Genomic DNA, 14124 nt, shown 5'->3' on the forward strand with positions numbered 1-14124 from the left:
TGTTACTCCCGCTTCAGCCACACCTGATGAGCTGGGGAGGACGACAATGTGAAGAACAGAAAGCAAGCAGGTGCATTGGTTATTTCTAGGATGGTAACTGATCATGATGATTCATTGCCGTACTTCTGAGTCCTCTTGAAAGAACTATAGAAATTAGCAGTGTGATCAGGGCCCAAAATGGAAAAATAAAAGGCATTTCAATGGTTCTATTTCACCAACAATGGCCGTGCCTCCCACACCACCTCAAAGTCTGTCCTACCATTAGAAATCTGACTATGGGTTTGAAAATGTCATTGAACTGCCCTCTCTACAACACCATCTGAAAATTTTATAAATTATAATTCTTAAAATGGTTTATTCCATGTAGGATTGCTTCAAGTTTGCTGTTCAATACCATGTCCTTGAATGGTGTTAAAAATTAGAAAGCTAGATTGTAAACAGTCACCATGTTCATTTTCTGGAAGTGCCTGCAGTACAAATATGTCATTAATTGATGAGTTGATATAATTAGACCAGAGTTTTATAAATTAGCCTACTCTTGTCTTGAAATGTCAGAAATTAATTAGAAAAATAGTTGGAAATAATGAAATCATGTTTCACATCTCAAGCAAATGGTAAAAATGCAAGTTACTCACTTTACCACTGTCAGTTCCAGATCCAAGTTTCAGGGAAATAGTTTCTTACAGTCTCAGCAGATGGCTGTATGTGGAGATTTTCAATTATCTCATTTTATTCCACATGAGGAAGTGCCACTGTGAATATTACAATGGAAGAAAAGAATATACTACTTTGAGAAAGGTATTTCCACACAATGTGACATGTATGAATAATGTGGCTAAATACTTAGTTTTCCTGCTATAATTGAAATGTTAAAAACAATTGCACTGGAAACAATGTGTGGAGCTTCTCATTTTCTGGATGGATAGTTCTTTGTCAAAAGTAGAAGTGATAAAATCCTGAAGAAAGCATAAGGTTTGAGCTTTAAGTTGGTGAATACTTTTAAGTCTATATTCTGGAAAGAAAATAATTACCAAATTAAACATAAATATTTAAAAATGATATAAAAACCTCACTTTGTATAAAGTTATAGTATCTAATCCACATTATAATTACATAACCAAGGAGAGTTACAGAATAGTTGACACAACAGTGGAATAATAGAATTTTACTGTTTGGAGACTCTTTGAATATTGTTCCTTGTACTCTTCAGCACAGCAAGTTGAGTGTTGTAAAGAGAGTGCCACAGAGTATGTTCAAAAAAGCACAGGGCTGCCTGGGTGGCTCAGTTGGTTAAGCAGCTACCTTCAACTCAGGTCATGATCCTAGAGTCTGGGAATTGACTTTGGATCACAGAATTTCAAGGGATTCAGGATTAGAATTCAGAAGTTTGTAAGTTTAGATGGGAAAAATCACATCTTTATTCTCTTAAACATCTAACTGAAATTTAACATGTCTTTCAATTATTAATCCAAGTAACAGGCTACCGTAGTATCAGCAGCAACTGTGAGTTTATTACCAAAAATACTATTGATATTTTCATATTCCGTTATAGTTAATGCAGATATCTGGAAATACTATCTCTACTCATCATTTCTTCAAAATTGTAGTAGTTATTAAACAACTCTTTTATTGCTGTGTTCCTATTTAAAAATACTCACGCAACATAGCTGGCCAACATTTGGGCAACTCTGCTCCAAGTAGTGTTTCAACCACTGGACAGTGAGAAAAAAAATGCACTGAACCAAGAGTTGGGAGACCTGGATCCTAGTTCTTCTGGTCTTACCAGTTTCTTCAACTTTAAAATAATCTATGTCCTTCTTAGCCTCATGGGTTTTTTTTTTGTTTTGTTTTGTCTTTTGTTTTTTTAGTTTTAGGGAAAAGAAATTGCCTACCTTATCGGGTAATTTTAAACCTCATATTTTGCAGAATCCCCAGTCATTTCCCTATTTGGTAAAATGACATACATGAGCATTTGAGTGATGGGGGCGATCAGTGTCTGACTCCAGAGGGACTGACACGGAAAAATGGCCTCTCACTGGAGCACAGAGAGAACAAGAGGGAAGGGTCATGGGCCAGAATACTGGCAGGAAATCCCAAGTGGTTGGACACATAGGGATTTGGGGAACTGCATCATATTGAAGACATTTCTACATCTTTTTTTTTTTTAAGATTTTATTTATTTATTTGACAGAGAGAGACAGCCAGTGAGAGAGGGAACACAAGCAGGGGGAGTGGGAGAGGAAGAAGCAGGCTCCCAGAGGAGGAGCCTGATGCGGGGCTCGATCCCAGATCGCTGGGATCACGCCCTGAGCCGAAGGCAGACGCTTAACGACTGCGCCACCCAGGCGCCCCGACATTTCTACATCTATCTGTGGCTAATGGCCTGGGTGTTACTGGTCAATGGTCTGGTTAGGGTATGAACATTAGTGCAGGATAGCTTCCACCAAGAATCCTCACTGTTGAAAGTTTATCCATGTTATTTATCCCCTCTGGCTAATCATATAGTGTTTTCTGTTCTAAACCTTAGCAAGCCTAAATGTCATCAGCTAGATGTTACTGTTTATACCAAGTAATGAAAACACCTTGGGGCACTTGGCTGCTGCAGTCGGTTAGACTGACTCTTGGTTTCAGCTCAGGTTGTGATCTCAGGGTTGTGAGTTCAAGCCCTGAGTTGGGCTCCATGCTCAGCGCAGAGTTTGCTTGTCCCTCTCCCTCTGCTCCTCCCCTCACTCATGCTGTTGCTGTCTCTCTCTCTCTGTATTTCTCTAAAATAAACCGGGGTGCCTGGGTGGCTCAGTTGGTTAAGTGTCTGCCTTTAGCTCAGGTCATGATCCCAGGGTCCTGGCTACCTACTCAACTGAGAGTCTGCTTTTCCCTTTCTCTCTTCCTCTGCCTCTCCCCCTGCATGTGCTTGCACTCTCTCTCTCAAATAAATAAAATCTTTTTTTTTTTAAGATTATTTATTTATTTATTTGACAGAGAGAGAGACAGCCAGTGAGAGAGGGAACACAAGCAGGGGGAGTGGGAGAGGAAGAAGCAGGCTCCTAGCGGAGGAGCCCGATGTGGGGCTCGATCCCATAACGCCGGGATCACGCCCTGAGCCGAAGGCAGACGCTTAACGACTGCACCACCCAGGCGCCCCCTCAAATAAATAAAATCTTAAAAATATTACATCACATCATATGTCATTTATTATCACTCTGCTTTAGGAGAATTGACTTCCTCATTTATACACTTTTCAATATGTGATAAAATAATTGATTATTTTGTTCTGATTTATCCGAATATTCTAATTGGTTTTTTTGTCATTGTTCTTATTTATCTGAATGTTCACTTTTAAGAAAGAAACATAGGTTATTGGAGTAAATAAATCTCAAAAAAGAATCTCATCACTATTACTTTGAAAGAGTTTGAGGGGGCCCTGGTAAAGCAGTGTCCTCTGTACTTGATCCTTAGGCAGATACAATTTCTCACTCTGCAAGTCACTTCTCCTATTGCTGTTTTGGATTTCCATGATTGCAGACTTTAATAGCAATTTCAAAACTTTTTTTATTTTTATTTTTTTTCGGGGCCCTCTGCTCAATGGGGAGGCTGCTTCTCCCTCTCTCTCTGCCCCTTCCCCCTGCTTGTGCTCTCCCACTCTCTCTCTCTCTGTCAAATAAATAAATAAAATCTTTAAAAAAAAAAATCTTTTTTTTTTTTTTTTGATAAAGAAATGCAAACTCAGGGCAAGTGTCAAAGTGACTTAGTGGCAGACTTTGAACTTTCAGCAAGGACTGTGAACTCTTAGTTATGTGCTCTTTCCACACCTTGATGGGTCTCAGCACAATGTCACATTTGGTGCTTACATTTTTTAAAAAAGATTTTATTGGGGTGCCTGGGTGGCACAGCGGTTAAGCGTCTGCCTTCGGCTCAGGGCGTGATCCCGGTGTTATGGGATCGAGCCCCACATCAGGCTCCTCCGCTATGGGCCTGCTTCTTCCTCTCCCGCTCCCCCTGCTTGTGTTCCCTCTCTCACTGGCTGTCTCTCTCTCTGTCAAAAAAATAAATAAAATCTTAAAAAAAAATAAAATAAAAAAGATTTTATTTATTTATTTGAGAGAGAGCACACAAGTGGGGGTTGGGGCAGAGGAGAGGAAGAAGCAGATTCCTCGCTGAGCAGGGAGCCTGCCGGGAGCCCATGTGGAGCTCAAGGCAGGGCTCAATCCCAGGACCCTGAGATCATGACCTGAGCCGAAGGCCGATGCTTAACTGACTGAGCCACCCAGGTGTCCCTAAATATCTTTGTTTTTATGATTGTAAAAAAGGAGGAAAGCAATATGACAACACGACTCCTGCTAATGTGTGTATTTTTTAATCTCTATTAATACTTTCTATCGGTAGCACACCTGATGATTTTCAAGGCATTTGGGTCCTCACAATAGCCCTGCATAGCAGTTAGGGTCATTTTATAGACACTGATTTAGACTCAAAGAGGTGATTTGTTCAGTCTCACCTGGGGCCCTAGTTTATGGCTCCAGTCTTAACGTGTCATCTAATCACGAGTGTCCACACTTGAAGTATTTGTGTTTTAGAACATTGTGTTTAAATGGCTTCAACACAAAGGAATGGCTCTTTAACACTATTGGAACTTTATGTCTCAGTGATTGTTGGGGAGGTCAGCGAGAGGACGTGACAACCCCCCCCCCCCATTGACCCATGAGCTCAACTCCGGCAATTAGAGGCTCTTTCCCTCCTCCTCCCCTGCCCTTGGAATAGACGTTCTTCTTGCCCTTTTCTGCTCCCAGATGCTGCTCCAAGGACATAGCCTTGAGAGAGTGATGTGGTGTTGAGACCCTGGACCCCTAACAGTGAACCCAGGTAAGGTCATTACATAAACTTGTTAAGATTTGGTGGGTGGGTGCGGAGATCTACTTGTCCCTCGGCTGCCCAAAACCAGCCTCATGTGTAAGTTCCCTTGTTTATTAAACCTGCCACCTGCCAATTTGGAGTGGCTGCCTCTGTCTTAGGTCTCTCTCTGCCTCTGAGCAGGGGAGCAGCTTCAGATTTCACCCGGGAAGATCCCAAGGGGGTTTTGAACCAACAGTTGCTGAGCCAGCCAGCCAGCCAGGAGACTGAAGAGATGGGCCCTGGGGGAAGAGGCATCTGGAGATCCTGAGTTGGCTGTTGGCATCTATGTGTGTGTGGGGGGTGGCCCGTGTGTCAGCAGCTTGTGGACCACCGCGTGCCCTGAATATGCTTGCGGATTTGATGTGTTTGTTTGAGAACTGCGCGCAGTGCACTGCGGCAAGGAGGATCCCTGGGAAAGCGAGAATGGACAGGAGGTGTCGTGGGGATTAACAGGGAAACGGATAAAACGTCCCATGGCTTCCAGCTCCTCACACAAAGGAAAGCAAAGCACAGCAACGACCTCCCAAGCTAGCGGGGAGCCCCCAACTCAGGAAATGCTCATGACGGGAGACTATGCGCTCACCGAGCTTACTCAGTAGCTGCCAACTTCCCACAAAAGGCCCAGAAAAGTCTCCAGGTGTGGTTCGTGCGGCTGCGGGATACAGGAGCCACGGCGTGTCTCTGACCGGGCGGGAGACCGAGAAAATGAGCAGCATCACGCACCCCCAGTCCCGCATGGTCCCCGGCTACTGCATGGTCCTCAGGGGGATCCAAGCACCCCCATATAGCTTGGATTATTCTAGCCTGCAGGGAGGGTCAGCCCAATGAGGGGGATCTCGCTGGGCACATGGGACCCTGCGCATCTCTAGAGGAGGTACAAGTGCCTAGGGGGCTGGAGACGGGCCATCTAGACCCCTGGTGTTGAAGAGAAGATGGGAGTCCTGGTCTGGCATCTCTCTCCCTCGGTCCATCTCCTCATGCCTGGCAGCACTGTCTCCCCAGCCAACGACATGGTATGTACAACCAGGTCAAGTTCTTAAACCTGCCAACCTCCTCCTCCTCAAGGCCAGGTGGACACATTCTGTTTTACACTGGTACGATCCTTTGTCCCCTCCATTGACCTGGAGAACATTACAGCACAAAGAGAAACCCTTCCTAAATTCACTCAGCAAGCCTCGAATGATAGCAACAAAGCCTGTCCTTACTGAGTACTGAAACGTCTCTAAAGAGAAAGGCTAGCCTCCAAAATAGGCTGGCCTTACACATCATCACGTCTCACAAGGAGGCACTTATGCCATTTTCCAAACAGAGTGTTGTGTGTTCACACCTGATGAGTCAGTCTGCTCATGTATCATCTTTAGTAAATTATGAGGACACGAATACACACCCTGAGTAATCTGATCCCCAGCCTAGAGGTTTTAAGAAATCAGTGGTTTGGATCATGGGGCTTTGGCTGGAAAAAGCTGTCACTGATTTCGGGAATCACTGTCTCAATCTCTGTTTTCTCTTCCATGTACCTGCATTCTTCCTGCGCCATCTGCCTCCAGTGCAGCCAGACAGCCAGAAAACGAGCCACCTCCATGCCAAGGAAACCCCTTGCTGACTGCTCAGAGCACACTGGGAGAGAAGTTAGAAGAGCCAGTGGAATGTTGGAGGACGTTGTTAAGAGGACGTGACTGCGAGTTGACCCGTGAGCTTGACCTTGGCACTCAGAGGCTCCTTCCCCATTCCCCTGTCTTTGGAATATATTCTGCTTGCCTTTCCCACTCCCAGGAGCGGCCCTAGGGACACCTGCACGGTATACGTGCCTGAACCCAGGTCAGGCCTTCATATACACTTGGAAGATTTGGCACGTGGGTGTGATCCACTTTTTTTGCAGCCGCTGAACACAGCCTCTTGTGTAAGCTCCCTTTGCTTATTTGGCCTCTCCCTGCCTTCCGTGTGCAGGGGCCGGTTTCAGGTTTCGCCTGGGAAGCTCCTGAGGAGGTTAGGAGCCCACAGCGACAGACCCACAGGAAGGGGATTCTCCTCAATAAAATCACATATAACTTTAGTCACATTAATTCCTTTAGAAAAAAAAGTTATCTGGAATCATATAATTTTAAAGTAGGAAGTGGCATTCAAGAATACAGTTGGAGATTTTGAGGGGAAAATGGCAGTGGAATGATGTAAGATAAGAGAGACTGGAAGAAAAGGAGACAGTGTAAAATAGGACCATGGGGGGTACTCATGGTCTTCCACGCACTGAGGACAAGAAGAATTAGAACTAGACATGACAGAGCGTAGCTGCCTGTCCCCATGGTGTGGCTCAGAGAATATGCTGTCTTCCTCCTTGCACTCTGCCTGGTCTCAGAAACTCCCCCAATTCACAGGAATTTATTTGTAAGAGCGCTCTGTGCCAACAGAACGCCCCACCCCAAGGCTTCCAAGCAGAGTGTGTGGCATTTGGCAAGAACTCCCTGAGAGGGGTCATTGCTCTCAGGAGAGGCCAGAAGTGGTGTTGGAGCAGGTGATGTTAGTAAAGGGTCCAGGGAATGGAAATCAGCCTTTCGTCAGAACCCACCTCCTCGTCTCCGAACAGTCTCTCAACCTCAGCACTACTGACATTTGGGGTGAGATAAGTGTTTATTCTCGGGGGCGAGCTGTGATGTTCTTTGCAGCACCCCCACCTTTACCCACTAGATGTCAGTAGCATTTTCCCAGTTGTGACAACCAAAGAGGTCTCCCGTCTCCTCCGTTGAGAACCACCGGCTTATAAAGTCCTGGTCAGAGATTTTCAACTCCTCCAGTTTGTGGGCACTGGGAAGATTCAGAGCCTGTTACCAACAACATGTCATTGGCTGCAGTTTCTGCATTAGAAGAGTGTTCCCCAAACTTTCCCACATCTGGGCACACATGGAAGAAAAGAATAGTTGCTCAGGCTGGTAGGAAGTCAAAGGCATCTGTCGCAGCTAAAGGTGACTGCTTTGAGGGCTGAGGGGTTCAGTATTTAAGACACACTGTAATTCTTTTTGCAGCACATTGATGTACTGGTCGAGAAGTGCGTTAGCATTTTCCTTTTAGATGATATGGGCTCTTCATTTTTGCAAAGACTGGGAAAATGTTCCTGGGGAGGAGAAATAACATAAACTAATATCACCTCTAATGTTGGGGGAATAGTGATAGCTGGTATTTCATGAGAAGAGAAGCACATTCACTGGACAGCACATTCGAAAGACTAGCATAATGATTGAGAATGTTGTCATCAAATCCCGGCTTCTCCAGTTTACTGAGCATTCTAAGCCTCACTTTCTCAACCCTGAAATGCAAACAGTAATACCATCCACTCATGGGGTGGCTGTGAGGGTGCGAAAGAACGCCACGTAATGTGCTTATCACAGTGCCAGCGCAAGGTTAGCAACATCCTGTGGGAGCTCCTCTTTCCCCTCCCCCTCATGATAATCATAGTTGCTTATTATCATTGTGCCCAGGGGTGAGACGGCGAATAGTTGCAAGTCTGCTAGGGAAGGAATTTACTAACCTCTAGACAATACAGATATTAGATAATCTTTGTAAAAATTCTGTTGGAGAAGAGAGCCCCTGTGACTTTGACTACAGGTTTGGAATACTTACTTCATCCCATGAGTGTCTCTAGCTAAGAGGAATAGAGAGAAAAGGTGGAAGGAAAGAAGGAAGAGAGATCAAGAACAAGAAAGACAAGGAACCAGAGACAGGAAAATGAGCAATATTTTCCCACCTTTTACAAGTCTCCTCTTGTAACACCACTTCTTACAGAGGTCTTTGCCGAGCCCCTGAGCAGAGCTGTAGCCACGCCCCACCCCGTCTTTCTCCCCGCTTCCCCCACCCTCCCACCACAGCAGGAAATATTTCTTATCTGCAATTTAAATTTCTTGTTTACATTTTTGTTTTATTAAAATCTTTCTCCACCCTCTAGAATATAAGCTCTCTGAAGGTGGAGATTTTTGTCTGTTGTTTCCTATTGGACCCTATCGTGGTTGATTAATGAATTGTTGAATTCTGTTGAATGAACGCACGATTGATTAGCATGAAACGGAAAGCAGGAATATTTGAGATTGGACACAAATAGGGATTATAAAGTTAGACACCACAAGTCAACTGCATGAAATGTTTGTTTTTGGTAACGATTACTGTGTGGCTGGATTAATTCCTGTCTTCTTGCATCCTAAGATTCTTGGCCTTGTATTCGAACTCTACCGGAATAAATTACACAAGAGTACAGGAGCTGCACTTTGCCCGAGTCCTACAGTGGCTGAGGGACCTTTCGTCTGGTTAAAGATTAACTGCTTTCGAATACAAAGCCCAGTAACTGGACATGACCGATTTTTTCTTCTCGGAATGCAAGCCCAACTATGCTATGATGTTAATTCTATGTCCTTGTTTTTAATTGGAAGCTTAATCTGAATACACAACGTGAAAAACCTAATAAACATTTTCCAGACCATTGTTATCATCAAGTTATAATTCGTTTATTTTTAAAATGAACTTGATAATTTAGGTGATTTCATTCATTTCTAAAAGTGATAAAAGATAAAATACTTTGGTAATCATGTCAACCTCTGAACATTAAGATCTTGTTTCTTTAATGCTATTCCCCAAATGACCCAAGCCCATTGTCCAGTGAAAATAATGGCTCATTTAGTCCCCTGCAAAATTTCTGACTATGGGAGTTTAATATCTCCGCCATCTTGCATTTTTTTTTTTAAGGATGCAAGAAGGACATCTTTTGTGATAGTCCACAAGCACGGGGTCAGTTATAGAGGGCGAAAAACAAAAACAGACAACACCTGGAATCCAAACCCAGGCTTTATTATTGTTTTAAACTTTCTTCGGAGTTGTAAGGCAAATTAAACAAACTGACTCACTGGACATTTTAAATGCAAATCAATTGTATTTATCTTTTTGTCTAAGGGATCGCATAAACTTACCACTGATTTTGCTGACTTCTCTCCTTCCTTGCCCCAGCTGAGTAAAATTTGCCATTTATGTGTAAAGATTAAGAATTTCATCAAATGGAAGAAGAGTTTCTGAAGGTACTAATAAAGAATCAGAGAAATTCATCATCACATTTCACCTGTGTAGTAATAACAATGTCTCAGCCCTTAAATATTTGCTCGTAATGTGGTGAAGGAAGCCAGCATTCAGAAAATGACAAAAGTAACATGTGAATACACACTGGGTAAAAATGCAGAAGATTCAAGAGAAAAATAGAAAGGCTTCCATTCATCAGTCCCTCCTCTTCTACTTTTCCATTTTAGAAGTATCCACTGTTACCTTATTAAGTTTCTCTCCAGAAAGTTTTCATTCCATTTTAAAAGCACAGAAATAATATACTAATGCATACTTAAGAAAAAAAAAAGATAATTACAAGTGAAGGGAAAGTCCTTTGTGGCAAACGCTCCATTTGCTGTCTTCCATACTCCCCAGAGAGATACTTAGAATTAAAAAAAACAACAACCCTATTTTACATACATCTATGTATCCCAAGAGAAAAGCTAAATTACTGCTGTGTGTTTTTTCTCTATAAATGCAGCACCATGCATCTATCAGTCTGAAATTCGCTCTGTTCTCCCAGTTGTGTGGGTTTTTTAAATTGTTACCAACATGTTTATTTAAATAAATATATATTTTTTGATGTAAAGCTCGATGATTCATTAGTTGCATATAACACCCCGTGCACCATGCAGTACGTGCCCTCCTTACTACCCATCACCAGCCTGTCCCATTCCCCCACCCCCTCCCCTCTGAAGCCCTCAGATGGTTTTAGGTGCCATGTTGACATGTACAACGAGCCAGTTAATTCATTTTAGCTGTTCTATAGTGTTATACTGCACAATACTACATTTTATGTAGCCATTTCAATATCCAAACTGTGGTTTCTCTTTTTTTGCTTTTCAAAAATTGTGGTAAAAATGTTAATATAAAATTTGCTATTTTAACCATAATTTAAATGTACAATTCAGTGGCATTAATTATATACGCAAAGTTGTGCAGCCATCACCACTTCCGAAGGCTTTTCACCATTCCTAAGACAAACTCTGTGCTCACTAAGCAAAGCTCCTCCCCCACCCATCTTCCACCTGCCCCTGGTAGCCTCTCATTTACCTTCTGTCTCTCTGAGTTTGCCTATTCTAGCTAACTTCATACAAGTGGAATCAGACAGTGTTTGTCCTTTCGTGTCTGGCTTACTTCACTTAGCATAATGTTTTCAAGTTTCCTCCTGTTGTAGCGTGTATCAACTTCGTTCTTTTTATGGCTGGATAATGTTCCAGCCCAAGTACGTACCACATTTTGTTTATCCATTCATCTGTTGATGGACACTTGATTTCTACCTTATTGTGAATAATGCTGCTATGAACAATGGTGTACAAGTATCTGTTTGAGCTCCTGTTTTCAAATCTTTGGGGTATACCCTTAGGAGTGGAGTTGTTGAATCATATGGTAATTCGGTGTTTAATCTTTGGAGGAACCACTAAGTGTTTTTGTAGTGGCTGTGGATTTTACATTCTCAGGAGCAATATACAAGGGTTACAATTTCTCTACATCCTGGGCAACCATTGTTACTCCCCCCCTTTATTTTTCATTACTCATCCTATAGGCATGAAGAGGTATCTCATTGTAGTTTTGATTTGCATTTCCCTGATGACTGATGTCTTTCATGCACGTATTTGCCATTTTTATATCTTCTTTGGAGAAATCTCTATTCAAGTGCTTTGACATTTTTAAACTGGGTTGTTTCTGTCTTTGTTGTTGACCTCTAGTTCTCTATATATTCTGGATGTCACACCCCTATCAGATCTACGATTTGCAAATATTTTCTCCCACTGTGTGGTTGTTTTTCACTCTTTTTGACAGTGTCCTTTGATGTACAATGTTTCTAATTTTAACTAAGTTCAGTTTACATATCTTTTCTTTTACTGCCTGTGTCTTTGGTGTCGTATTTCAGAAACCATTGCAGGAGCCCCCCAGGCTCAGGCCCGATGTCCCCCTCCTCCTGCCCTGTCACCTCCCCGCTCCCTTCTCTGCCAGCAAAATGAATATAAGGGCATTAACCCAATTACTTGCATTTTCCAATATATATTTAAAGTCTCAGATTTCTATCAGCTCTGTGCTTAGGAAATTGGGGAAAATGACTTGACTTCAAAATGTAATATTTTAAATGGTAAGTCATTTCAGATTTGCTTTTTTGTGGTTAATTGCTCTCCAGCGCATTGTTATTACTGTTCAGAAACAACCTTGAACTTCCCCACTTCCGGACAGATTTCCCTTGAACAGATCATGTTATTACTGGCAGGCTTTAAAAGATCATTTAATAGGGGTGCCTGGGTGACTCAATTGATCGGGCGTCTGCTTTCGGCTCAGGTGGTTATCTTCGGGTCCTGGGATCGAGCCCTCTTCGGGCTCCCTGCTCACGGGGAGCCTGCTTCTCCCTCTCCTTGCTGCTCCTGCTCTCGCTTGCACTCTCTCTCTCTCAAATCAATAAAATCTTAAAAAAAGTAAAAGATCATTTACAAATCGCAACCATTTAGTTATTGAGAGTTTGTACGTGTCAAGAACTAGATTCGGCACATTTTCACCGCTGTCTCCTGTGATAGTTGCTGTTTCTGTTCCCATTTCACAGATGGAACTGAGGTGGTCACTGAGTCCAGTCAGCACAGCTGGGTCCAGCGAGGCCCGCTCTGTGCAGGGCCTTTGGCTTCTCATCCTCACACACACTTGTGGAGGGTAATAATATTCTCCTTCTTTACAGATGAGAAAGTTGAGTTTTGAGAAGAGTTAAGTACCAGGTAAGATTCCATAGGTGCTAAGTGGCAGGGTTGCATTTTGAGTCCATTTCCCACATCTTTGAAAGCATGTGCTTTTCCTACCACATCACACTGAAAATGATGTCAAATGTGGAAAGGAGATGATCCTCAGAAGAGGGTAACCAGGTTCCTGACCACGTCACCATTAGGGTAATCGTTTCTTCCCTGTGTTTTTGGGAGGGTTTTAGCTTGGCCCTGGTTATCGAGTTTGTGCTGAATAAATCTTGTGCTTCATCACCCCCGGGAGTTTTCCTGCGTGGGGCCTCTGCTGTGCTGTTGCAGCTTTGCAAGTGACCTGGGATTCAAGTAGGGCTGGGGGGCTCTTGAATGTGTGGAATCCAGCGATAGCTTTTATCTTCTCCTTTTGCCCAATTCAGGGATAGAGCTAAGAATGCTTGAACTTCAAAGTCCTATAGAGTGTTTAGCTGATCCCATCCAAGCTTCAGTCAAACTAACCCAAAGGCAGACCTGGACTCCTAGGACAACTCCAGAGATCTCTATGAACTCTTGAGGCTTCTGCCCCTCCATCCATACAATAAATGATTTGAATACTTACCACAAAGAAAATGTAGAGACTGGGTATTGTGGGGACACCGATTTCTGCCTCTGAATTCTTCCCTGAGTTTACACCTATCCTTTGATCCTGGCTTGAAGTTCTGGCAAAAAAATGCTTCAATATAACACTCTTATTTGGGCTTTTGAATCCTATATATCCTTTCTTCTAAGACAGCTCACTTTTTTTGAGAGAGGGAGTTAGGGGGAGGGGCAGAGGGAGAAGGAGAGAGAATCCCAAGCAGACTCCACGCCCAGCACGGAGCCCCATATGGGGCTCGATCCCATGACCCCAAGATAATGACCTGAGCCAAAATCAAGAGTCCAACTCTCGACCGACTGAGCCATCCAGGTGCCCCTAAGAGAGCTCGCTTCTAATGTGTCATCCACATTTTCCATCTGTCATCCTTTATTGAATCTGAGACCCACGGTTAGTTGACTAATCGGTTGTATCAGTCCATGGCAGATTTGGTTCTGAGGACATGTAACCCCAGTTCAGGTGAAGTCCCAACTAATGACGCTGCCTCCCAATGTGACTTATCTGGCATTGTATTTCATTATGTCCCTTTAATGTGGAAGGTCTTTTCTAGGCCAGACAGCCTTATTTTCTCCTAAAATACTCTCTGGCTTTTTCTTAGGGTATTCCTGTAACCAAATACCCTTCCCACTCTCCTAGTACATAACCCAGTACTTTCCTTGCACCTGCTAATGAGACCTACTCAGACCAACATCGCTATAATATTTTTCATTTTCTGACGTCCCTCAACCCTTGATTGCTATGAATTTTTAATCTCAGGATTCTATTGGGAATTATATGGAAATGTAATAAATGTTTATTGAATGAAAGAGGAAACAGTGA

At 43.0% G+C, this 14124-nt stretch overlaps 1 protein-coding gene across 1 annotated transcript in view; it reads left to right on the top strand.

Moving 5' to 3' along the window:
• Positions 1 to 9359, top strand: part of KLRG1 (killer cell lectin like receptor G1) — an 84415-nt gene extending 75056 nt beyond the window's left edge. The window contains exons 7-8 of the mRNA XM_057319025.1: positions 4788 to 4860; positions 6438 to 9359. The gene's annotated coding sequence lies outside the window, so the exon portion shown is untranslated. The remainder of the gene's footprint in view (positions 1 to 4787; positions 4861 to 6437) is intronic.
• Positions 9360 to 14124: the final 4765 nt, after the last annotated feature.

Source organism: Ursus arctos, unplaced genomic scaffold (genome assembly GCF_023065955.2).
Source record: "Ursus arctos isolate Adak ecotype North America unplaced genomic scaffold, UrsArc2.0 scaffold_26, whole genome shotgun sequence".
Taxonomy (NCBI): domain Eukaryota; kingdom Metazoa; phylum Chordata; class Mammalia; order Carnivora; family Ursidae; genus Ursus; species Ursus arctos.